General features: G+C 42.4%; 1 protein-coding gene across 7 annotated transcripts in view; it reads left to right on the top strand.

Moving 5' to 3' along the window:
- LYPD6B (LY6/PLAUR domain containing 6B) overlaps positions 1-24,893 on the top strand; it is a 111,850-nt gene that overhangs the window by 7,814 nt on the left and 79,143 nt on the right. The window contains exon 1 of one of the 7 annotated variants that reach the window (XM_061608825.1): positions 1,360-1,415. The exons of the other annotated variants lie outside the window; for them this stretch is intronic. The gene's annotated coding sequence lies outside the window, so the exon portion shown is untranslated. Of the gene's footprint in view, positions 1-1,359; positions 1,416-24,893 lie in introns of those variants that run through there. 7 annotated transcript variants of the gene reach the window in all.

The raw sequence follows: 24,893 nt of genomic DNA, 5'->3' as shown, positions 1-24,893 counted from the left end.
TAGTTTTATTGTTTGCAACTGAGGGAGTTGTTGTAACGTTATGCTATCTATCAAGCAAATAGCACATTGTTGTTAACAAAAAAATAAGTAGGAGTAGGTGATATGCATAGGTGGGTGACTACTGTTAATTCTTCATTTCTTGCAAATTTAAGTCAGTGTGTCCTATAACGTACCCTAACAGGTTCCTATTTTAGTTTATTTTTCATAGAATCATAGAACACTAGAGTTGGAAGGGGCCTATAAGGCCATCAAGTCCAACCCCCTGCTCAATGCAGGAATCCAAATCAAAGCATTCCCGACAGATGGCTGTCCAGCTGCCTCTTGAATGCTTCCAGTGTCAGAGAGCCCACTACCTCTCTAAGTAATTGGTTCCATTGTCACATGGCTCTAACAGTTAGGAAGTTTTTCCTGATGTTCAGTCAAAATCTGGCTTCCTGCAACTTGAGCCCATTATTCCATGTCCTGCACTCTGGGACGATCGAGAAGAGATCCTGGCCCTTCTCTGTGTGAAAACCTTTCATGTACTTGAAGAGTGCTATCATATCTCCCCTAAGTCTTCTCTTCTCCAGGCTAAACATGCCCAGTTCTTTCAGTCTCTCCTCATAGGACTTTGTTTCCAGTCCCCTGATCATCCTTGTTGCCCTGCTCTGAACCTGTTCCAGTTTGTCTGCATCCTTCTTAAAGTGTGGAGACCAGTATTCAAGATGAGGCCTAACCAGTGCTGAATAGAGGGGAACTAATACTTCCCGCGATTTGGAAACTATACTTCTGTTAATGCAGCATAATATAGCATTTGCCTTTTTTGCAGCCACATTGCACTGTTGGCTCATATTCAGCTTGTGATCAATGACAAATCCAAGATCCTGGACTATCAAGAAAGTCACAGGAGTAGGAAGACAATCGGAAGCAAAACTGAAAAAAAGAGATTTTTTTTGGATACATTCCCTGAAGACTATGGCACCACATGGACTAAATGAAGATTTAAATTGGGCCCCTGTGTTATAACAGGAAGTATTTTGGGCTCCCTTGCTGAAACTAGAAGTTCTGATTTTCAGTATCAGTATTCCTCTGTTAAGCATTATTGTGATCTGTTCTTTGGAACTTTTGTATGTTAATTTTTAATGTATAAGTATGTAGATATTTCCTTGGCATATAGGTGGTGTATAGTACTCCCTTGGTGAAGTGTCTCTGGTAGCCCATTAAGGGTTAATGCAAAATAATGAAGTAAATTCAGCTGAGATATGACTTGTATTGAGTGGCTGAAGGAGTGGTTTCCACAGCTGTGTTACTTTTGTGGATTTGCCCTCCCACAATGACCTAGCTGATTAGGTATTTAAAATACAACAACACTTTTAGGATGTGCTGTGTTGGTAAAATCTTCAATACGATTCAAAAGTGACTGATATAAGGAAATGGTATGTATAATACTTTACACCTTATATATAAAAGTATTACTTATGAATGCAAAAAAATTTTTTTTCTTATTTGATGAGTTTGTAATTTAATTCAAAATTATTTTTATGCAGAATAAATTGAATTAACATACAGTCCACATATCAGTCCATATTCCAGAACATAGAATACAAAAGTAAGTGGTTATATGGCATCTGCTCTATCAGCTACATCATTTTTCTCACTTGGAGGCACTCACCATTAATAGCTGATGTTCTCTATAGTATTTTTTGCTCTGTATAGTGTATATCCATCTTCAAGGCCACTGAAGAAGATGTTCTGTCAAAACGCGTTTGGCCACATTATGCATTTTGAATTTCATGGGTATTGAGTTATGTTTATTGGCCATTGTTCAGGAGTTGCCCTTTATGTTGATATTGGTATTGTTTTGATCATTTTGTTCTTTATTATGTATGGGCACTGAGTTTTTAAAAAAAAAATTTTTTTGGCCACTTGTGTATTATCACATGAGAACTCTTATAAAAACTTTATATTGTTTGTTTTTATATTAAAAATTTCTATGACATTATTTTAAAAATATTAGATTTTATGCGTGCACCTTAACTCCTTCTCTGAAGCATTGTATTTATGTTAAGGTAGATTTTAACTCTACAAGTTTCTTGTATATTAAAATGGCACATTATGAAAACTTTGATACAGCAAAGCACAAATAAATGTATGCGACCTCCCTAGACATCTCAACCATCATGTTGCCTTTAGTTGTTTATCACTCCTCTCTATTTTTAGCAATCAGGCCTTTCACTTTCCTGACTCATCACAGTAATTATGTAACTTATAATGCAATCATATACATGCCTGCTCAAAACTAAATTGTATTGACTTCAGTAAACCTTACTCCTAGGTAAATGGGTATAGGGTTGCACCTTTAACCTCAGACTGAGAAACTGGAATTCCTTTCATTACCGTATCTATGTAGTGCAGAGGAAATTATTCAGACCATTTATATATAAAAAAATCCAAATCTGTGGGATTTAACCCATTCTTATACACACACAACTTTTTTTTTTAAAAGCCCCTGGTTGCACCCAGCTCTAACTGCTGGTTCATACTGTTCATCATTCTGTAGAGACTTGTAAAATCCTACCTATTTACATTGTATGAGAAAGCAAACCTATTTGTGTAAATGGGAGTCTCTTTCCCTGTCAGGTAGATGTAAAACTTGATCAGAATGTGTTTCTGACTCTCTCATTGGTAAGGGTTTGGGTATTTTTTGAAAGGCCTTGCATGCTGTGTAAAAGCAAATATTTAATCATGTGTCAGATAGCAAAGGATGAAAGAGAGATCCTCTCAGTCTAGCGTGTACCCTATAACCAATGCTAGTATTTACAAAACAGAACAGGAAACGGTCCATTGTGCTAGAACTGTAATGGTTTCTAAGTATAATTGCAAGATACCCAAGTAAAAGGAAGTCTTGTCTCTTCTCCGTGGTGAAGAGGATAATGGGGCTGCAATCCTGTATCCATTTATTTGGGACTAGCCCCCTTAATTCAGTGAGGTTTAGACATCTGTAAATCATTTGTTTGTGTGTTGCACACCTGGACCTCTAGAGTTCATGGATATAGTTATCTCAGTCACTAGAATGGATGAGAAGAACCAATTTCCCTTTTGCATTTTAGTTCCATCCTTTCCTTTCTTTAATTATGCTGGTGATATTTCCATACATCACTGTTGCATGCTGGCTTTTCTTTTGCACCTACTTTTGGTAGTATCCTCCTTGGAGTGATCCAGATGATGGAGGCTTCCCAGATGGTTATTAATTAGCACAGCTTTGCTAGCGCTATATCAGTAAAAATAGCTGTGTTGTGTTATATCAATGCTGCATTAACTACTGGAGTGAAGTAAATCTGGCCATCAGCTTATATTGGATGAGCCCTGCCTAGTGTGTTGATCCTTAGACCACTTTTGATTATTTCAATCCTCCCTAAGGGACCTCATGCTGTAAAATGTGTTGCTGTTGTTGCTTTCAATAATTTGTAAAAGAAAGCAAAAGAGTGACAAGCTGTTTATAAACTGGGAGAAAATTCTCTTCCTTACATAGCCTTAGCACTCCCCCCCCCATAGGTAAAGCTCACATTTGCATAGTGGCTGTGTGAATCTTTGCCTTTCATTCAAATAATTCTCCCAGGTCCTGCCCAGGGTTTGCTTGCTGTACCTTTTAAATCTGGAGGGTCTCAAGGCTGTCACCCCATTTAGTCAATTATAGATGAATTAAGTGATGAAAAATGCATGAGTTTGGATATGAAGTGTGGGGGAGGTTCCCATCTTCTAAAGAAAAGGACATTACTTTTAAACAATGCACACTCCTTGTGCAAGCATCACCCTAGAAGAGGCATTTCCCCCTTTCTTACTCAGGAGGATGTGCGTCTTCTAAGATGGGCACTTTCCATCTGAGTTTTGTTTGCATCAAAACTAATAAAAATGCTTTCAGAATGTGCTAACAAATGAATTAGGGCCACTCTCCGCCTCCCCAAAGTGTTCCAGTCAGGGCTGTGGAAATGGAGTCGGAAGCAATTTTGGGTGGAGTCGGAATCAGTAGAAATGTACCGACTCCGGCTTCAAAATAAAAACTTTCATAGGAGTTTAGGAAAGTTTTCTTGTTCAGAAATTTTAATCAAATAAATATATTTTATGTTCTATCAATCTAGCCTGATGATTCACGTGGTGGTGATGAAATGCCTTGTGCTACCATTTTACTACAGTAAATTTGTTATTACTAGCTAATATACATTTGCCATTTATGAAGGAGTCGGAGTCAGACAGTAGAAAAATAGAGGAGTCAGAGTTGAAGGTTTGGCATACCGACTCCACAGCCCTGGTTCCAGTTGATCTAAGCAGTTAACCAACTATGTGTTGGAGCCTTACTGTCCCTGAAGGCAAGCCAAGGACACTCGGCATGGTGAAATGAGGGTCATAGACACCTAAACAATTTACTAGAAATTAAAGTATTCCACACTAAGACACTGTACTTCATGGGATAGGAGATTGGAAAAAATCATGCATTTTTAGTATGCCAGGATTTTAATGAAATAGCCCAATAATACAATGAATGTATTCACTAATAGGCAAAAAACCTTGTGGTTTAAGAATGTACCTATATATAGCCCACAGATATTTCTATCAAACTTTAAAAAGCAGGGAAATTAGGCAGCTATAGTGCATGCACCAGGGGAGCAGGAGACCTGACCTCCTCTCTGAGATGTTGGACTGCCCTACAAATTTGTCAAAATGCAAACACAATTTGGGTTGGTCTTTCACAGTCCAATCCACTTCCTGTGTAGCTTGGAAGAATTTGGTAACCTGCAAGGATTTTTGCCTATTAGTGAATTTCCCTGCTTTTTAATCCAGGAGGTAAGAAATGGGATCCTGTGCAAGCTTGCTGAGAATGGATTGATCATTTGCATGCTTATTGAGTTGAGTGGGACTTACTCCCCTGCAGTCATGCTTAGGATAGGTGAAACTGACCACAGGGGATGGGGAGGGGAGGAGGAGGAAGAGGAGGAGGGAGGGGAGGAAAGGCAAGGCAAGGCAGAGGGGAGGAAAGGCAGAGGGGAGGACTGGGATGGGAGCAGGCAGGACAGGGAGGGGAGGAGAAGGACAGATTTGATCATTTGCATGTTTATTGAGTTCAGTGCAATTTACTCCCATGCAATCATGCTTAGGATAGGTAAAACTGACAGGGGAGGAGGAAGAAGGAAGAGGGGGGAGGAGGAAAGGAGAGGAGAGGGGAAGGAGGGGGAAAGCAGGTCTGATAATTTCCATGCTTATTGAGTTCAATGGGATTTACTCCTATGCAGTCATGCTTAGGATAGGAAAAACTGACTGGGGGGGAGGAAGGGGAGGGGGAAGGGGGAAGGGGAAAGAACGTATTGGAGGGGGGCAAAGGAAGGGGGAGGGGAGGACAGGTTTGATCATTTGCATGCTTATAGAGTTCGATGGTGTTTACTTGTGTGCAATCATGCTTAAGATAGGTAAAACTGACCATGGGGAGGAGGAAGGAGGAAGGGGGATTGGAAAGGGATGGGGAGGGAGAGGCAAAGGAAGGGGGAGGGAAGGGGCAAGAGGGAGGGAATAGGAGTGAGAAGGGAAGGTGGGTTTGATCTAGGGTTGCCAGAATGATTCTATCTTTAACAGAACAGAAAATTCAGCCAAGTACAGGTTTTCTTGCAACACTGTAATGGGAAAAACCACAAGGTGAAATTCTCCCTTCCCCCTGCACAACTTTTAAAAATACAGAAGACCTCTTGGAGGCTGGGCCTGGCAACCCTAGCTTGATCATTTGCATACTTTTTGAGTTCAGTGGGATTTATTTCTGTGCAATCATGTTTGGAAATGGAAATGGACTGCCTTCAAGTCTACTGAACTTATGGTGACCCTTTGAATAGGGTTTCCATGGTAAATGGTATTCAGAGGTGGTTTTACCATTTCCTTCCTCTGAGGCTGAGAGGCAGTGACTGGCCCAAGGTCACCCAGTCAGCTTCATGGCTGTGCGGAGATTCGAACCCTGGTCTCCCAGGTCCTAGTCCAACACTGACCTGGGGGAGGAGGAGGGGGAGGAGAGGAGATTGGGTGGGTGGGCACTGGGCAGAGGGGAAAACCCTTTCCTTTCCAAAAGGAAAACATTGTGATCAGTATCATTGCTTTTCAGCATTTCCCTCACCTTTTTATTCTACAGCAGGCACATGTAGCGTCCCACCCAAATTTAAACCAAAGCTGTCCCAGTCATATCCACACCAGGCCTTTATTTCACTTTGGAGAGTCATAGCTTCTCTCAAAGAATCCTGGGAAGTGTAGTTAGTGAGGGGTGCTGAGAGTTGCTAGGATACGCCCTGTTCCCCTCACAGACCTTCAATCAGAATGGCTGACTGTTAAACAAGTCTGGCTACTGGAGCTCTCTCAGTGGAACAGGAGTCTCCTCTTAGCACCCCTCACAAAATACACTTCCCAGGATTCTTGAGGGGAAGCCATGACTGTCTCACATGAAATCAAGGTCTGGTGTGGGTGTGGCCCCCTGACTAGGCAACCCCAGCAGCTGTGAGTCTGGCTTTTAGAACACTGGCAGTTGGTTCTTACTGAGCATGCCTGACGTTATCATAGGGTTCCAGCCAAGATTTCTTAAATCAATTAAAAATCAGTCAGACATTTTTTTTAACTTTTAAACTGCAGAAGATGAAGATCAGAGTATGGGGCAAGGTCAGTGTTAGGATTACAAGTACTCTGTGAACATGGCTGATTTTTAATGAATTTCAACAGATTATGAGAACTCTCAGAGAAAAAAGTCCAAAAGGGCTCTGGGTTTCTCTCTCTCTTTTTAGACTTTGAACTTCTGATCCTCACTGTGGTTGCAATCCAATACACAATTACTTGGGAGTAAATCCCATTGAATCCAGTGGAGCTTACTTCTGAGTAGACATGTATCAGATTGCAGCCTTAGTGTGTCGTCCATATGTGTGGTGGTTATCCTGGTGGTTCAGGGTGAATTGACTTAAATTAGCAAGGAAAAAAGGCAATTTAAAGTAGCAGATTAAATGCCCCTGATTGATAAGTTGAAGCGAGATCTAATAATTATTTTGCAAAACTTGTCTGTTTTCACCAGCTTGTTTGTTGTTATCAGGTGAACATTTGGCAGGTTGTATAAATAATAATAATTTAAGAAATTATCAAATTGGTATTTCATTGAAAAGTCTTCATTAACTCACTGCATATTAATCTAGTTATTCTTTAAGAAACTTAGTATCCCCCCCCATCCTGCATGGTTAGTTGAAGGGTAAGCATAGGAAGGTAAACGGGGAAGATCCTAAGCAGGAAAGAATATGGAGACAGCACAGAGTCACAGTCAAGGAACTAGTGCAGTTTCTCAGAACTGATTTACAGCCTCCCCCCTCTGGCTATTTATCTCCTATGGCAATATTGATCATGAAAATCATTGGTTGGATCTCAAAGCTCCCACATATGATTGGCACTAGATGGTAAGACTAGCAGCATCAAGTTAGTTTTCGCAATCAATCAAGTTTTGCTTCAATCTCTACTTCAGTAAAGTGTGAATAACTGATTTGTGCAAGCTTGCAAATAGCCACTGGTCTAGTTCCTTTGGGTACGAATGGCCTCCAGATGACCAAGCAAGAGAGGCCTGTGTGCAGTTTCCCATATGAGGGCTCTCACTCCCTCTTATGCAAACAAGGATAAATAAATGCCAGGGTTGGGAAAACTTTGGTTCTTAAGATGTTGCTGAACTACAACTTCCATCAGCCCTAACAAGCATAGCCAATGTAGTTCAGCAACATCTGGAGAGCCAAAGGTTCACCACACCTGTTCTAGAGGCAATGCATAGGACTGCTTCTCTCCTTTCTTCCCATGTATTTCAGACAACTGCTATTTATCAAGATGCACATTTAACAATAAGCATGATGACATGTGCATGTCATATCACCGTTAGAAATGGCTAATTGAAACACCTCAAACATTGTTAATGGTATGTACTTATGACACATATTTTAGCTTGTAGATTGTTTCCTGCAAAGTTTTCTTTAGCAAAGTTTTCTTTAACGTAGCAAACATCGTTGTCACTGGGTGTGTGTGGAGGCAGTCTTAGATCATCTGCTTGGCATCGTGTCTGGAAAAAATTGCCTGTGGAGATGATGCTTTGCCTAGCCATGATTGTTAAAGTCTGATCGCTCATGCAAAAAAGCCAGGTAATATATAAGAAGATAAAAGGATAGGGAATATTGCAGAGTAGCAAAAAGCACTTGAGTGAGCTTTGTATGTGTTTGAATCCTTGCTAGATAGCACATCTTCCCTGGAGTTAGTCACACTGAGACTTAAGCTTAAAATAAGAAAACTACTTTATTCTGGAAGTACATACTTGATAGGAAAGAGTTCTGTATCTAGCCAATTAGCTAAGTTGGAGAGGCAAACGCTAAGCCTAGTGTTTGCCCTCATGCTGTGAGGAAAGAGAGAGACAAAGAGAAGATGTGTCTTTCTCTCTCTCTCAAGAGCTGGAAGATGTGGTCAGCATCCTAAGAATATCAGTTTACACAGGAAGGAAGAGTTAGCAGAAGATCAAAGGACAGGTATAGTTTAGGAATCAGGAGGTCTCCTCTCTCTATCTACCCTTTTTAACCCCATGCAGACCCAACCCATCAGCTTGAGTTGAACCACATATTCCAACAGGGAAGTCCCATGCTTCTAAGTGCTACAGAATAGAGGTTGCTCCAGTAACTTACATTTTAGTATGTTTGGCTATGGTGGAACAATATGGTCTTGACTGTGTTAACCATGTATTGAGCTGTATTAACTGTGTTGCTCTTCCAGCTATGTTATAGCATGTTAAAAAAAACACCCTGGTATGAAGAGGTAGCCATAGTTATCCAAGGATGCAGTCTTGATGCTACTTACTCTGGAAAAAATACGGTTGCTTGATGGATTGCATTCTTGGCTTATACAAAGTGGAACAATAAGGAAATCAAATTAGATTCTAAGGCTGTAGTTCTCTGCACAGTTCTTTGTAAATCTTTTTGAACTCAGTGAATCTATAGGACTCCCTCTTATATTCTTATTTTAAATTCTTATAAATAAGGCTTATGCCTAAAAATATAGTGTGAATTTGTGATTGGCTGTCATTTCTTGTTGCGTGTTTACTAGTGGTAAACTCAGGTTTGCTTCTGTAAAATGTGAGATGTGCCTCATTTTAAAATAAACAAAAGGAATTGGGATGCAAGAAAATGTTCTGTATAGCATTATATGTACTCCCTGTCTGTGTGCACATACATACTTGTTTCACTTCTAGATTAGACTGAAAATTGAAACCCATTGTATAAGCAATATACTTTTGCTTTTATCCAGGGTTTTAGTATAATGGTTTACCTATAATTGCTGTAATCGGTAAGCCTATCATGAAAGCATAATAGAGAATATCTCTGTAAATTAGGATGTATGTTGTTCTGTTCCTTTGTGGTGGATTAACAGTGATTGACATCAGGTGAGAGCCTGGATTCTTTTAGTAATGTCATGCCAAGAGCAATCAGTTAAGTTTTGTGCTTTTTTGTTACCTTTAAGTGTCCTTGAAGCCTATTTTGGAGGCAAAGAACTGTAAAGTTTATTCTGAAAAGGTGTGGCACATGGATCCTTTTCTCCATTTTTCCTGCTCCGGACTACTCAGGTGTCTTTGATCTTGAATCAGGAATTTGGAAGTAGCCAATAACAACTAAGGTTTCAGAGCAGACAGCTAATTCTGCACCAAGCCAATCACGATTGTGCTGTGCTAGCATAAATGAAGGAGGTGAATACCTTTTTGATTCTCATGGTCATAAAATTATGTCCTGAAGTGTAGTGAAGAGTACTATTATCATAATCTAAGCTTTCTGAAGGGTGAATTATCCAGACATTCAGCTCTTTTACTGCAACTGCCATTGTGGCCTTTGACTTGACATTTTCAACTTGCCTTTCCTAAAACCTATGTTTTTCGCTTGCATTTGGAAAAGAAACAGAACCGTTTGTTTTTTCAAACTGTCAAGTGATTTGGGGATCCCAGATATTAGACTCCAACTGCTCTTCTCCATCCCTCCACCAAACCTATCTGAAGTTTCCTCTGTTAACATTTGTGGTGTTTGAGCAGGGTTCAATTTTAACGAAAATTCTTTTCATGTTTCATGTAAAACAATATTGTGTGGTATCCAACTAAGTAATATGCAGAGCAGACCCATTTAAATCAATGGATTGAAGTTAGTAATGACTTAAGTCCATTGATTTAAATGGCTCTTCTCCGAGTGTGACTTGGTTGGATGACACTCATTAATTGTAACTTTAATGGCTGTCAGCGATGCTTTTTTGGCAATTTGTTTTGTCCCATGGAAGCAAATGTAGCCCTGGAAACTTTGGCTGTGCTTCTACCTACCTTATTGTGTTACGGCTCCATATTCCTGTTTTAAGAAGGATAATGTGGCACCACCCCTTACCTAGTGCAGACATGGACATCATTATAATACCTGTCTTCTAAGCGTAGAGATCGTTGGTTCACTTGAAGTGCAGTTGGCTTATAGCACCATGCAAACTGTGGTTGTTCTGAAAACATGTAAAAAAAGTTTTGATATGTACCTACTTGAGTGTAGCACACTCTCTGCCTTTCATCTTTCAGGAAATATTTCTTCGTACTAGGAGTGCAGCAGCAGCTACTGCAGGACTTACTTCAGTATTTCCTGCAGGGCATTCTCTTGTGGTTTGTCAGCCAAGTTTATCTTAGTACATATACAGAAAAGCTAGTAATTACAAAAGATTTAAGAGATTCTTAACCAGAACATTAATACATGCTTGCTTTATTTGTATAAGCTGAAAGAGTTTCCTTCAAAATGAAGTCTGGATGGGGAACCAAGAAGCAAATGCTTGTTGTGAAAGAGAAAAGAATGAATGACGAGGACAGAACCATCCAACACCTGAGTGAACTCCCATTTAGAGCAATGGTGTTATCTGAATTAATCTGCCAACTAACAAAGAAGTTCTTAAGGTAACCTGGCAATAGGCAATCAATAGTTTTTAACAACTGTATGCCTGAATACAGAGTATAATCTTTCTGAACAACATCTAAATTCTGCTGTCACTGACATCCAGAAAAGGGTCGAGCTGGAAGGGGAAAAAACATTTGTAGCAAAAAGTTCCCCGGGTGATGTTGGTAAAGCATGAGCCACAGAGTGTCACCGGAAAGAATGAAAGGCTTACTTAAAAACAACTGAAGTCATCAGGATGCTGTCCTACTCTCATATAAACTTGTCACCTGAAATCAAGCAGATGACAAAAGCTACACTTTGGAACAGAGGAAGCTGCCTTATACAGTCAGAAGTTCTTCCGCTCTGTCACAGTAGAAGACTGCTGGAGTGGGCTGGACACCTTTCTGTGTAGGCGGGGCTAACAATTGGAACTCAGCTGCTGCTTACCATATAGACTCAAATAAATTTAATTTATTTATTTTAAGATCTTTTTACATCTTTATTCTAAAGATGTTGCATGAAGTTCCAGCAATAAATGGAAAACTTCTAACTTTCTACAAAAGACCTTGCTTTCCTCTTTTCCATCTCTGAAGCTGGAGCTTACAAAGGGTATTCCATTATCCATAAAAATTCTGTAATTTTTAGTTTGAGCAATTACTACTTATGGTTTTTTCTTTTTTATTCAAGTCTATTTATGATTGTGACAGTGCTAGAATAGAATATGACAGATTTATTATTAATTTAACCCATTAAACAAGCAGATGTAAAAATGCACCTGCAAGTAGGTCATCATGACGTGATCTTCCTGCCAGTCTTGAGCCCCTCCCCCACTACCTTAAAAACAGTTCCGAGGTTCCTGGCTGGTGATATTTTCCTGATTGATAGGAAACTAGGGTTGCTGCTGGTGTATCGTCCACCCTGCTGCCTGGCAGCTTCTCTGACCGAGCTGGTGTAGGTCATCTCAGCTGTGGCATTGGAGAAGCCCAGAACGATAGTGCTGGGTGATTTCAATGTCCATGCTGAGGCTGCCTCTAGTGTTCCAGCTCAGGACTTCATGGCTCCATGATGACCATGGGGCTGTCTCAAGTTGTTATTGGCCCAACACATAGGGCAGGGCACACCCTCGACTTGGTTTTTGCGCCAGATGGAGGAGGGGGTGGTCTGGAGATGGGTGGTGGTGGATGTCACCCCATTGTCATGGTCAGATCACTTCCTGGTGAAGTTTAGACTTATGGCTTCGATCCTTCCCTGCAGGGGTGGTGGACAGATTAAGATGGCCCGCCCCCAGAGCCTAATGGAATCCACTGGATTCCTGAATGCCTTGAGGGAGTTCCCAGTAGATAGAGCAGGTTACCCTGTTGAAGCCCTTGTCATGCTGTGGAACAGCGAGGAGCGTCAGGCTCTTGACAAGGTTGTCCCCGAGCACCCTCTCCAGCACTGTGGAGCCCGGCTTGCACCTTGGTACACCAGTGAGCTGAAGGCAATGAAATAGGTGGGACGATGGCTAGAGCACAAGTGGCGAAAGACGTGCTATGAGGCTGATCGGGCACGAGTAAAACATCATAACCGTGCCTACTGTGTGGTGATGAGGGCGGTGAAGAAGGCCCACTTCTCTGCCTCCATCGCATCCTTAAGTAGCCGTCCAGTGGAGCTTTTCCGTATTGTAAGGGGTCTGTTGACATAAACTCCAGGAAATGGAGTCTTAGACCCTTCGGAGGCCCACTGTGAATTGTTTGCAAGGCACTTTGAGAGTAAAGTTGCTCGCCTCTGTAGCAGTCTTGATGCTCCATCCACATCTACTGTAGTCCCCAATGAGGTGTCCAGTGCAACGTCTGCTGCAACTTCTTGGGAACGGTTTCAGTTGATGCAGCCTGATGCTGTAGACAAGGTGCTTGCGATGATGCAGCCAGCAACGTATCCTCTCAACCCTTGCCCTTCTTGGCTTATTAAAGCTTGCCGAGGGGGTCTGACCGAGTGGATCAAGGGTGTGGTCAATGCATAATTGCAGGAGGGAGTGGTTCCAGCCACCTTGAAAGAGACGGTGATCCGACCACTCCTGAAAAAGCCCACCCTGGACCCATTGGTTTGTAACAACTACCGACCAGTTGCAAATACCCCCTTTTTAGGGAAGGTGATTGAGAGGGTTGTGGCGCAGCAACTGCAAGTACTCTTGGATGAAACAGATTATCTTGACCCATCCCAGTCTGGGTTCAGTCCTGGTTATGGGACTGAATCGACCTTGGTTGCCCTGATGGATGACCTTTATTGGGAGAAAGACGGGGGAGTACGACCCTGTTATTCTTACTTGATTTCTCAGCGGCTTTTGATACCATTGATCATGGTATCCTTCTGGGCCAACTTGGTGAGATGGGTATTGGAGGTATTGTTTTACAGTGGTTCCGATCATATCTCCAAGGTCACTCTCAGAGAATAGCATTGGGTGACTGTCTTTCGGCCCCCTGGCAGCTGTGCTGTGGGGTGCCACAGTGCACCATCTTGTCCCACATGCTGTTTAACATCTATATGAAGCCCTTGGGAGCAGTCATCAGGAGATTTGGGGTGAGGTGTCAGCAGTATGCTCTATTTCTCTGTAACATCTGAATTGAGAGAGGCCGTGCAAACCCTGGACCTCTGCCTGTACTCGGTGGTGGCTGGATGAGGGCCAATAAACTTGAGTCTGAATCCTAGCAAGATGGAGGCACTGTGGGTTGGTGGTTCCCAAGTTCGGATAATTGGTCAGTTGCCTACTTTGGATGGAGTCATACTCCCTCTGAAAGAGCAGGTCTGTAGCCTGGGGGTACTCCTGGAGCCATCTTTGTTGCTAGAGGCCCAGGTGAGCTCTGTGGCTAGGAGTGCCTTTTACCAGCTTTGGCTGGTGAGACAGCTTTGGCCGTTTCTGGACCAGGATAGCCTGACCACTGTTGTCCATGCACTGGTAACTTCCTGGCTGGATTACTGTAATGCGCTCTATGTGGGGTTGCCCTTGAGGCTGGTCTGGAAGCTGCAGCTGGTGCACAATGCGGCGGCGAGACTGCTCACTGGGGCAGGGTATCGCCAACATGTCACCCCGCTGCTGAAAGAATTGCACTGGCTGCCCATTTGCTACTGGGCCAAGTTCAAGGTTCTAGTTTTGGCGTACAAAGCCCTATGCAGCTCGGGACCAGGATACCTGAAAGACCATCTTACCCCTTATATACCCAGTCGATCTCTGCGCTCTGCAGATGAGGGCCTCCTGCAGATACCATCTTATCAGGAGGTTTGTTCCGCGCAGTATAGGAAACGGACCTTTAGTGTGGCAGCACCTACCCTGTGGAATTCCCTCCCTTTGAATGTTAGGCAGGTGCCATCCCTGCTATCTTTTCTGCACCTGTTGAAGACTTCCTCTTCCAACAAGCCTTTTAGGTTGAGACCTATCCCAGTCTGCGTCTGTGTTAGAATTGCTTAATATGTTTTTTAATAATGTTTTTAACCTTTTTTAAAGTTGCTTTTTAAAAAATGTTTTTAACACTGTTTTGTTTTAATGTATTTTAAGATCTGTTTTTATGATGTTTTAAAGTGTTTTTAGTGCTTTGTTTGCCGCCCTGGGCTCCTGCTGGGAGGAAGGGCAGGATACAAATGAAAAAAAAAATAAATAAATAGCCTCCCTTTCTCCCCATCCCATTAAAGAAACATCTATTTGGTTTACAAAATACATCATTATTATAATGTATTAATGTATGTACTGCTTGCATGCCGATATGGCTTCTAAGTGGTTTACAAATATAAAATCAATTCTAAAACATGATTATCCTAGAATGCTGAAATTCCCAAGGCTGTTCCTCTGTTGTTGAGGTGAGATATTCTGAGAGGAAAAGTGGAGAAGTACAAAGGCATTGTGACTTCTTGGGGCTGTTTGCTACCAATCTCACAGAACAGCCTAGAACAGTGGTTCCCAACCTTTGAGTACAGGTCCCCCTTTGTAACCTCAAAAATGTTCATGACCCCATATGCAAATTACTGTAATTTTTGTCACTCTTAATTGAAAAAATACATAATGAAGCATGAAATGTCATTTTATGTTCATGACATCAGCAAAGATGATAGGACGATTTTCTGCCCTTAACCAGAAGGCCCCAGGGCAGATACAGCAATAAAAACAATTTTTAACAAATTTTGAAGGAAATTAAAGGAAGGAGATAAAAGTAAACCACCCAGAGTAATGAACAGAGCCTGGTTGATGCCAGGGCATTTGGACTCTGGTTTTAAGTCTTCCATCTATATACAATAATGCCTCTTTTCCAGCACTCAGCTCAGGAAGCGCCATATGACATAATAATATGTCTGACAGAATGTCAACAGGTTAAGCTTTCCCCATAATTGTATTTCCATACCAGAAAGGGCTTAATTTAATTTATATTTAATTTCTGCCTGCCACACAGCTGTTAAAGGCACAAGAGCCCTCCTCTCCCCCAATGCCAACCCTAAACCATGCAAGGAATTCAAGTTAAGAGAAAAAACAACAAAATTTGGACAACATAGTGTGAAAATTGGAGGGACAAATATCAATAATTTAAGATATGCAGATGATGCCATACTCTTAGCAGAAACCAGTAATGATTCGAAATGAATGCTGATGAAATTTAAAGAGGAGAGTGCAAAAGCAGGACTACAGCTGAATGTCAAAAAGACGAAAGTAATGACAACAGAAGATTTATGTAACTTTACAGTTGACAATGGGGACATTGAACTTGTCAAGGATTATCAATACCTCAGCACAGTCATTAACCAAAATGGAGACAATAGTCAAGAAATCAGAAGGCTAGGACTGGGAAAGCAGCTGTGAGAGAACTAGAAAAGGTCCTCAAATGCAAAGATGTATCACTGAACACTAAAGTCTGGATCATTTGGACCATGGTATTTGAGATCTCTATGTATGGATGTGAAAGTTGGACAGTGAAAAAAGTGGTCAAGAGAAAAATCAACTTATTTGAAATGTGGTGTTGGAGGAGAGCTTTGTGGATACCATGGACTGTGAAAAAGATAAATAATTGGGTGTTGGAACAAATTAATCCAGAACTATAACTAGAAGCTCAAATGAGTAATACGACGACATGATTCACTAGAAAATATGACAGTGCTGGGAAAAATAGAAGGGAGTAGAAAAAGAGGAAGGCCAAACAAGTGATGGATTGATTCCATAAAGGAAGCCACAGACCTGAACTTACAAGATCTGAACAGGGTGGTTCATGACAGATGCTACTGGAGGTTGCTGATTCATAGGGTCGCCATAAATCGTAATCGACTTGAAGGCACATAACAACAACAAAAGACCTGGTTAGGATTGCAGCCTAAGTCCTGGTATAATAGACATAATTTTTAATTTCCTTTAACCAGAACAATGCATCTTTTTATTATAAAGCGCCATTTCCCCCCTTCAAAGTAGTACAGCGTCAAAGCTTCAATAGGATCTTAATCTCATCTGATTACTGCAATTTGATTTTCCTGGGAGTAAGCTCTCATTAAATATGAAGATACTTTTTCTGAGTAGGCATGTATACTTTGTACTATAAGTTAACAATACAATGAATTTTTAATAAGTGCCCAGGAATGTATTTGTGTGGGGATGCTCCTGGACTCTGTCTCATTACCTTTTTGGCAGGCAGTCCACTCCTGATGTTCCTCTGTCTCTACAACCAGAGCCAATCAGGTCAATCGATCCTCATTGCTGCTGACAAAAGAGTGAGGGAGAGGCACTGGAGCTTAAATAAACCCAGCTGGCTTTTACTCTTCATGCATTCCCACCACACATGCCTCGCTCACTTGCTTGCACAATGTGCTGCTCAGTTCTGTGTGTGGTGGGAATGTACTGTGCTGGCCGGAAGGAAGGAAGGAAGTGCAGGCTTGCAAGTTGGTGGTGCATAGACCAGCCGTTAATTATTTTTAAAATTTAATAAATAATTTCTCTCAGCTCTTTCCCAACCACCATGGAGGTCCCAAACCCCAGGTTAGGAACCTCTGGCCTAGAAATAGGCTTACCAAGATGTCCAGGGTAGAGGGAACGGTCCTGTACAGTGATTCAAGGCTCAATGTGATAGATTTTATCTGTTGTTTGGAAAACAAACTCCTGTAAATGTTGAGAGAATATTCCCAAACTGTTCTTTCTGATGACTTATGTGTTCCACTTGTTTTCTGTTCCTAGGAAATCCTTTTCATCTCTTGGATTAGTTGCAAGTCTACCTACAGGCGAATACTATTCCTGTTTTGCAATAACTTGCTTGGGGCAGGGAGAACTTGGAGGGAGGAAAAGTAGTTCTTCTGGCACAGATGAATCTCCTTTTTCATCTCCACCCACTAAGATCAAGGGAAATTTATCTGTGTGGCATTCCGTGGTGCATGCATTTAGGTTAATTATTATTTTTGTGGCATGGGGAGCAGCTTTAGCAGAGACTATATCCTAAATTAGGAGTCGGATCCTGTAAGACTTCCCTTTTACATTAAGGGCCTAACCATATGTTATGTTGGAGCTCCTGATTTAACTTTCCTTTTGTTAGCTCAGGGTGGGGGGAGCATATCTGCATGCATGGTGAAGGTGATCATCCCAGAAGTTCTGCAATGGAATGGAAGCAAACCTTTGGTCAAGAAAACTCTAGCTTATGGTTTATACAGGCCTGAATGTCCGTTGTAAGGGCAGAAATGTCTGTGTCTGCCTGTACCCTGCTGAAACAGAAGACTTGGCAATGCTTTTGTCATGCTAAGATGATATATGTGTGCAAAGGAGATACAAGGTGTGATACTCCCTATGGCCGGCAGTGCTGGTGACCCCATTTTGGAAAATGATAACAGAAAGGATGGCAAAGCTTTACTCAAGCTGAGATCATGTACCAGGATGAGAAAAAGACAGGAGTCACTAGCACCTCTGAGTGACCTTCATGGGACTCCTCCATCCCCAATAAGGCATGAGAATATGTCACTCTCCAAAAATAATTTAAAATCGAACACTTCCTCTTACAGGTATCTTCCTCTGACATCATTTACCAATACAGAACTGAATTTTAGTGAGAAAAGGTTAGGTGAGAGAAAAGAGCCAGTCAGAAAAATTTGGAGGTGTGGAGAGGAATCAAAAAGACTGCAGCTCAGTGTCTACTTTTTCTTTGCTTCTTTTTGTTTTGTTTAGCGCGAAGCTTTCTCGGATCTCTGGAGACTGGTATGCCTTTTTGAGAGAACAAAGGGGTTCTTACCTTGAACCTATCTCTTTTTCTTGTTTGAAGTTCTTTGTGGCCGTTTCCCCCTGAACCGGTCCATTGGGGCCGAAACTTTGGCACATGAACAATTTTGAACAGATTGAACTTCAGTGAATTAGTGTCTCAGTTCTCCCTTGATCCCTGTTCCTTGGAATTCGTGCTTGGATATGTAGGTATAGGGTGGTATTCAGCTAAATTCTTGCACTAGTGCAAGTAGATTTCCACCTCCTCCCCTCACACCTGTCCTGTGCCATCCCCAAATCTGCTCCAAAGGATTGGAGGAACCCCCAAAGCAGATTTAGGGATGCATTCCTAAATCCATGGTGCAATGAGAAATCCTTGTGCTGATGCAACATTCACCTTAGAGCTATGTTGAATATAACCCACAATTTGTTTTTCACTTTTCTTAACGCTTAAGATAAGCTGATTTTTGGTTGTAACTTGGCAAACCTTTGAATTAGTTTGGGCTGGTGGAAATTTTATTTTTGGAGGGGGAAAATCAAAGTAGAATAAATTAATAGTTAAATTATTATTAGTCTTGCATGCCATAATTATTATTTGCAAAAGTTGTATATTCTTCTGAGTAAAGTTCATTGTTTGCATATACTGTTTTTATATTTCTCCGTTCCCCAAGATTAATCTATGTATATCTGCTGTTGATTTCTCTTTGATACTATTATGTTTATATCTTTTATGGACTGAAATATACTCACTGGTCTTCTGCTGATGTATGTAAATAAATCTTTCCAAATACATTTTATTCTGTCAAGGCTTGTTTGGTCATCACCCTCTCGCCCATTGGAACAAATTAAAAACTACATTTCTACCTTTTATAAAAGCAGTTGAATTGTGGGGTCAGATTTGGATAGGGCTATGATATTGGAGGAAGGGAGAGTCCAGCCCTTACTCCCCCTTGCTGCAGAGCTCTGATCAAGATCACTTCTGGGAACAGCTATTAGCCATAGATATAGGCTTAATGGCAATTGTGGTTGATAGTCTTCCTCTATCTACTGTAAAAATTAGGGAGATGAGAGAGAGAGAGAGAGAGAGAGAGAGAGAGAAGGGGCTTTTTGGTAGTGACCCCATGCTTCTGGAATTCTCTCATTGTGGATATTCTTGTAGCCTCTACTAGCTTTAAAACAGACCTTGAAAACATGTTTATTTCAACTAACTTTAAATGTGTGACACTGTATTCTGTTGCAGTTTTTAATGTAATTTTTTAATTAATTGAATTTCACATAGTGATTTTTTTAATTATCTGATGTGTTATGTGTTGTGGTGGTGACTTAAACTGCCTTGGGAGGGTTTTGCCCTGAAAGGTGGTGTATAAATCTTTGAAATTAACTAAATAAATAATAAATATTGCTTCTTATTGAATAAGACAATTGAAAATGCTTAGCTCCAAATATAATTATCCACCCTCACAGTTTACTAAACATCAGTAAAAATAAATGCATTTTATAGTTGCTTGAGAACATAGGAAATTTAGAATGGCATGAGCTTGAAATCCCATACCGCTGAGGTGGAGGTGACATGACCTTCCATTTCCTCTATGAAAGAACCAGGTTAGGTGGCTGTTAATTATTGTACAGCCAGATAACCAGGGGGAAGTGTCAAATAAGCTAAGCCAGGTTTTCTACTTCATTAATTTGACAAAATGAAAGAGTTGGTATGTGGAAGTGAGACGTGACTTTTTGGGCAAGGTCTGGGGCAGAAATTTGATCAGGCCATACAATAGATGCCTTGCAGTCCTTGTCAGCTCCTGTGACGGGTAATTTCATGTATGATTATAAATTCTTCTGAGGTAAAAGAAGTTTGTGCCTTCTGATAAGTCATTTTAAGTAAAGCCTGTTGTCGCCATAGTTACAAATGCCAAACCACAAATAGTTATGCAGAAGTCAAAAGGCAACAGATGAAGCTCCCAACCCACTAAAGACAAAAGACACTGGGAGAGGTATGACTGCAAATTGAGTGAGGAGGTTACTACAGAGGAGCCTCTATTTTGCCACTAAGAGAAAAACAGTAAGATGGCTGGACAGTAGGTGGTGTGTAGGACTAAAACTGGCATGCACATGTTCATGTCCACATAGGTGGTAGATCATTTCATGATTAATTAAAGGGAAGTCAAGATGGTGCAAGATTATAGGGATATGGAATCATGAGACTAAGGCTGCATTCAGACATGGGGTCTATTGCTTTAGTTTCACTGATATAACTGTAGTGCTTCTGTCCCCATTTCTAACATTGCTTTCACATTGCAGTACCTGTTGCATTATGGAACTGTGGCTGTTTGACTGATATCCCACCATGTCGTGCTAAATTTCACTTACACCAGTGTGTATGGTGTGACACAACAGTGAATTGTTATTGTTAGAATTTATTACCCACCCTTCACCCAGAGGTCCCAGGGCAGGTTACAACAATTTTAAAACACATAATTAAAACAGTTAAAAACAACCTAAGCAATATCACAGAAAATAGGGTGAGTTTTTAAAATATACATCTCAGGTGTCGAAGATGAGAGTAAAGAGGTGCATCTTCAGCATTAATGGAAAGTTGTATAGTGAAGTTGCCAGATGTACCTCAGTGGGGAGGGAGTTCCACAGCTCAGGGGCTGCAACAGAGAATGACTTCTTGTGGGCCACCCACCCGAGCTTCCGAGGGTGGTGAAACCACCAAAAGGGCCCCTCTGCTGATCTCAACACCCGAGATGGTCTGTAGGGAAGGAGATGGTCTTCCAGATATTTGGGACCTAAGTCATGTAGGGCTTTAAACACTAACATGAGCACCTTGAATTGGGCCCAGAAACGAACTGGCAACCAATACAGCTGTTTTAAAATGGGTTATATACATTCTAAAAGTAACCCTTGCCAATAATTTAGCTGGTGCATTTTGGACCAAGTTGAAGTTTCTGAGTCATCTTCAAGGGCAGCTCCATGTAGAGTGCATTGCAATAATCCAGTCTGAAAATTACCAGAGCATAGAGGATTGTGGCCAAGTCTTCTCTGTCCAAAAGGGGCTGAAGCTAGTGAATCAGCCAGAGCTAGAAAAAGGCACTCTTAGCCACTGAGACCACCTGAACCTCCAGTGACAGTGTTGGATGAAGGAGTACCACCAGACTGCGGACCTGCTCCTTCAAGGAAAGTGCAACACCATCCAGAACAGACTGTCTTCCCACCTCCTGGTCTTGAGAACTCTGGACACATAACACCTCTGTCTTTTCAGGATTGAGCCTCGATTTATTGGCCCACATATAGTCAATCACTGCCTCCAAGCACTGGTTCAACACCTCAACTGCCCCTCCTGATTCAGATGGAACGTAGATCTGGGTGTCATCTGCATATTGATGGCACCTCACTCCAAATCTGATGACAGTCCCATATAGATGTTAAATAGCATGGGAAACCCTTTGGAACACCACAGGATAATTCCCATAGTGCTGAACAGTAGCTTCCCATAACTACTTTTTGGAAATGGCTCTGGAGGTATTAGTGGAACCATTGAACACAGTGCCCCCAATGCCCACTTCATTTAGATGTTCCAGAAGGTTACCATGGTTGACAGTAGCAAAAGCCACTGGGAAATCAAGGAGAATGAGCGTGGTCGCATTCCCCCATCTCTCTCCCGACATGTCATCAACCAAGGCAACCAAGGCAGTTTCAGTGCCATATTCAGGCTTGAAGCCAGACTGGAACAGAGCCAAATAATCAGTCCCCTCCAAGCATGCTTGAAGCTGGACTGCCACAACCACCTCAAGCACCTTGCCCAAAAAGGGAATATTTGCCACTGGGTTCAGGGAGGTTTTAAGGAGAGATGCACCACCCCCTCCTTTAAGGCAGATGGTACCTCCCTTTCTTCTAGTGAAGCATTGATTATTCCCTGGACCCACCCAGTCAGTCCCTTACGGCTAGTTCTCAGCAGCCAGGATGGGCAAGGGTCAAGGGGGCAGGTGGTGGGCTGCACTTCTTCAAGCAGCTTGTCCACATCCTCAGGCTTCAATAATTGAAACTGATTCAACACAGGTGGAACAGACAATGCTTCGGATGCCTCTGTTGGACTTGCTCTGTGGCATCCAATTCTGTCCGAATCTGATCAATTTTGTCCCTAGAGTGACTTGCAAAGTTGTTACAGCAGGCCTCCAAGGATGTCAGAGCAGTGCTGTCTTGGCCAGATGACAAAAGCCCATTCATAACTCGAAAAAGCTCTGCCAGTCAGTTATTTGCAGATGCAGTGGTGGCAGAGCAGCAGACTTTCTTTGCTGCCACCACTGTCATGTGGTAGGCACGATGTAATGTAAATGTACTGCCTTCAAGTCGATTCCTGACTTATGGCAACCCTATGAAGAGGGTTTTCATGAGGCTGAGAGGCAGTGACTGGCCCAAGGTCACATGTGGGGATTTGAACCCTGGTTTCCCAGGTCATAGTCCAACACCTTGTGCAGCCTTATCCATGTTCGTGCAGCCTTATCCATGTTTGGTTTGGACCGATATTTGTGTTATATGTGCTCCAGCCATCAACCTTCCTGTTCATTGCACACAGATCACTGGAATACCAAGGTGACCTATGTGCTCCACAGCGATGACAGGGGCACTCAGGAGTGATTGTGTTGATGGCTGTACGCATCTCACAATTCCACCATGAGACAAGAGCCTCGACAGGAGCACCAGCCATGCCATCTGGAAAATCACCCAGAGCATGCAGGAATCCATCAGATTCCATAAGTCGCTGAGGGCAGACCATCTATATGGGTCCCCCACCCTTGCAGAGTGGAGTAGCTACATTCAACCCAAACCTTACCATGGAATGGTCCATCCATGACAATGGACTCACAGTGAATTCCCCAATCAACAGAGTAGTACCATCCACTCTGTGGCAAAGACCAGATCAAGGATATGTCCGGCCAAATGCATTGGGCTGTTGATGTATTGGGACAGCCCCGTGGTGGTCATAGAGGCCATGAAGTCCTGAGCTGGCCCATTTGAGGCAGCCTCAGCGTGGATATTGAAGTCTCCCAATACCACCATGAAAGGGTTCTCTAACACCACGTCTGAGATTACCTCTGCCAACTCGGTTAGGGAGGTTGTAGGGCAGCAGGGTGGATGGTACACTAACAGCACCCCTGTTCTGTCTCAACACCATAAACAGTCCCTCAAACCCAGACACAGTGCAGATTGGTCTCCTGATGAGGCAGATGAAATTTTTATGAATGATTGCAACTCCTCCTCCCTGTCCCTCTGACCTGGAATGGTGCTGCACCAAGTACTCAGGTGGGCATAACTGGGTTAGCACTGGCAGAGCTCACCTATCCAGGTCTCAGTTATACATACCAAGTCTGCCCCCTTATCCACAGTCAAACTGTGGATGATATCTGTTTTGTTTGGGGCAGACCTGGCATCCTATCAACACTACCACAAGGCCAAGGGATCAGCATTCCCAAATTTTGAAATACAGATGTCATTGGACATGGTGCTACGCCCCCCACTTTTGCGGCACATGCTCACTTCTGTTCTCCCATGAAGATGGCAGGAAACAACTGCATGCCAGTATACCGCCCCAAATCTCATCACTTTACTCTCATGATTTTCTGGGTTAATACAGTTGCAAATGGATTTTTTTCTGGAAGCAATTAATATGGAAATTATCACTAAACTACTGGATACTGCTAGATTTCTACAAGAGGCTTTTATATCATGTGAAAGATCAAATAAAATGCAAAAATTATCAGGTAAGGAACCATCAGGGAAATGGAATAGACTTCTGTCTGGATGCAGCCTAATGCCATATTCCATGGGACTAACACTGTATTACAGCTAAAAGTTAAGATCTTATGACATAAGCAGAGGTATCAAGCCACAGCTGAAACACGTGGCTGACATTTCTCTTATAGAAATTGATGAATTCAGGATTTAAATAGCCCTTGCACCCAATAATATGCCTACATGACAAATTTTAAGCAAAGGATATTTTAGAGGTACTAGGGGCTTCTGCCCCTGTACACTTTGCACATGAACCCCACCACCTAATCCCAGGAGCCCCAGGCACCCTTCACCCCCTCACCAACCGCCTCCCACAAGGTCCCCAGGCAGCTTCCCCTCTTCTCTCAGATCATCAAGATCCCTCTTCTCAGGTCACCAAGCCACCTTCCACTTCACCTCCCTCAAGGAGGAGGAAAACAGAGGAGGGAGAGCCACACAGGAAGAACAGGCTGGAGAAGCTCTTCAGGAACCATCCTACTCTCCCGTCACTTCTCCCCCCCCTCCATTGGTGAGGTAGGTGGTAGCCGGAGTAGAGCAGGATGCTTGCTGAGGAACTATCCTGGCCTTTGTGACTGTGCCTATGCCGCCTGCCTGCCTGCCTGCCTGCCTGCCTGCCTGCCTGCCTCTCCATTTGGCTCCCCTCACTCACTTGCAAGCTTCTTCCCCCTTCCTCCCCCTGCTGCCTTGCTTGCTTGCCTGCCTCTCTCACCTTGCCGGCCTGCTGCCGTCAAGACTCTGCAACATTTTGAAGGCTGTCATCACATGATTACATTAATACCCCAGTTAACGAATCCTCCAGGAATGAAGCTCCTTTCAACAAAGGCTTTTTTGGGCATGGGGTGGGCACACACTCTGATATGGTTACAATGTAGCTTCCTGCCTGGTGGATTGTGGTAGCTGCTGCAGGCATCTCCCTGGAATCGGCTTGAATCACACTCCTTCCCATGTGGTGCAGGAGCGTCTGCATT

This window comes from Rhineura floridana, chromosome 2 (genome assembly GCF_030035675.1).
Source record: "Rhineura floridana isolate rRhiFlo1 chromosome 2, rRhiFlo1.hap2, whole genome shotgun sequence".
NCBI classification, from domain to species: Eukaryota; Metazoa; Chordata; class Lepidosauria; order Squamata; family Rhineuridae; genus Rhineura; species Rhineura floridana.
The sequence above is the reverse complement of the archived record's forward strand: the minus strand, read 5'-3'. Positions and strand labels throughout refer to the sequence as shown.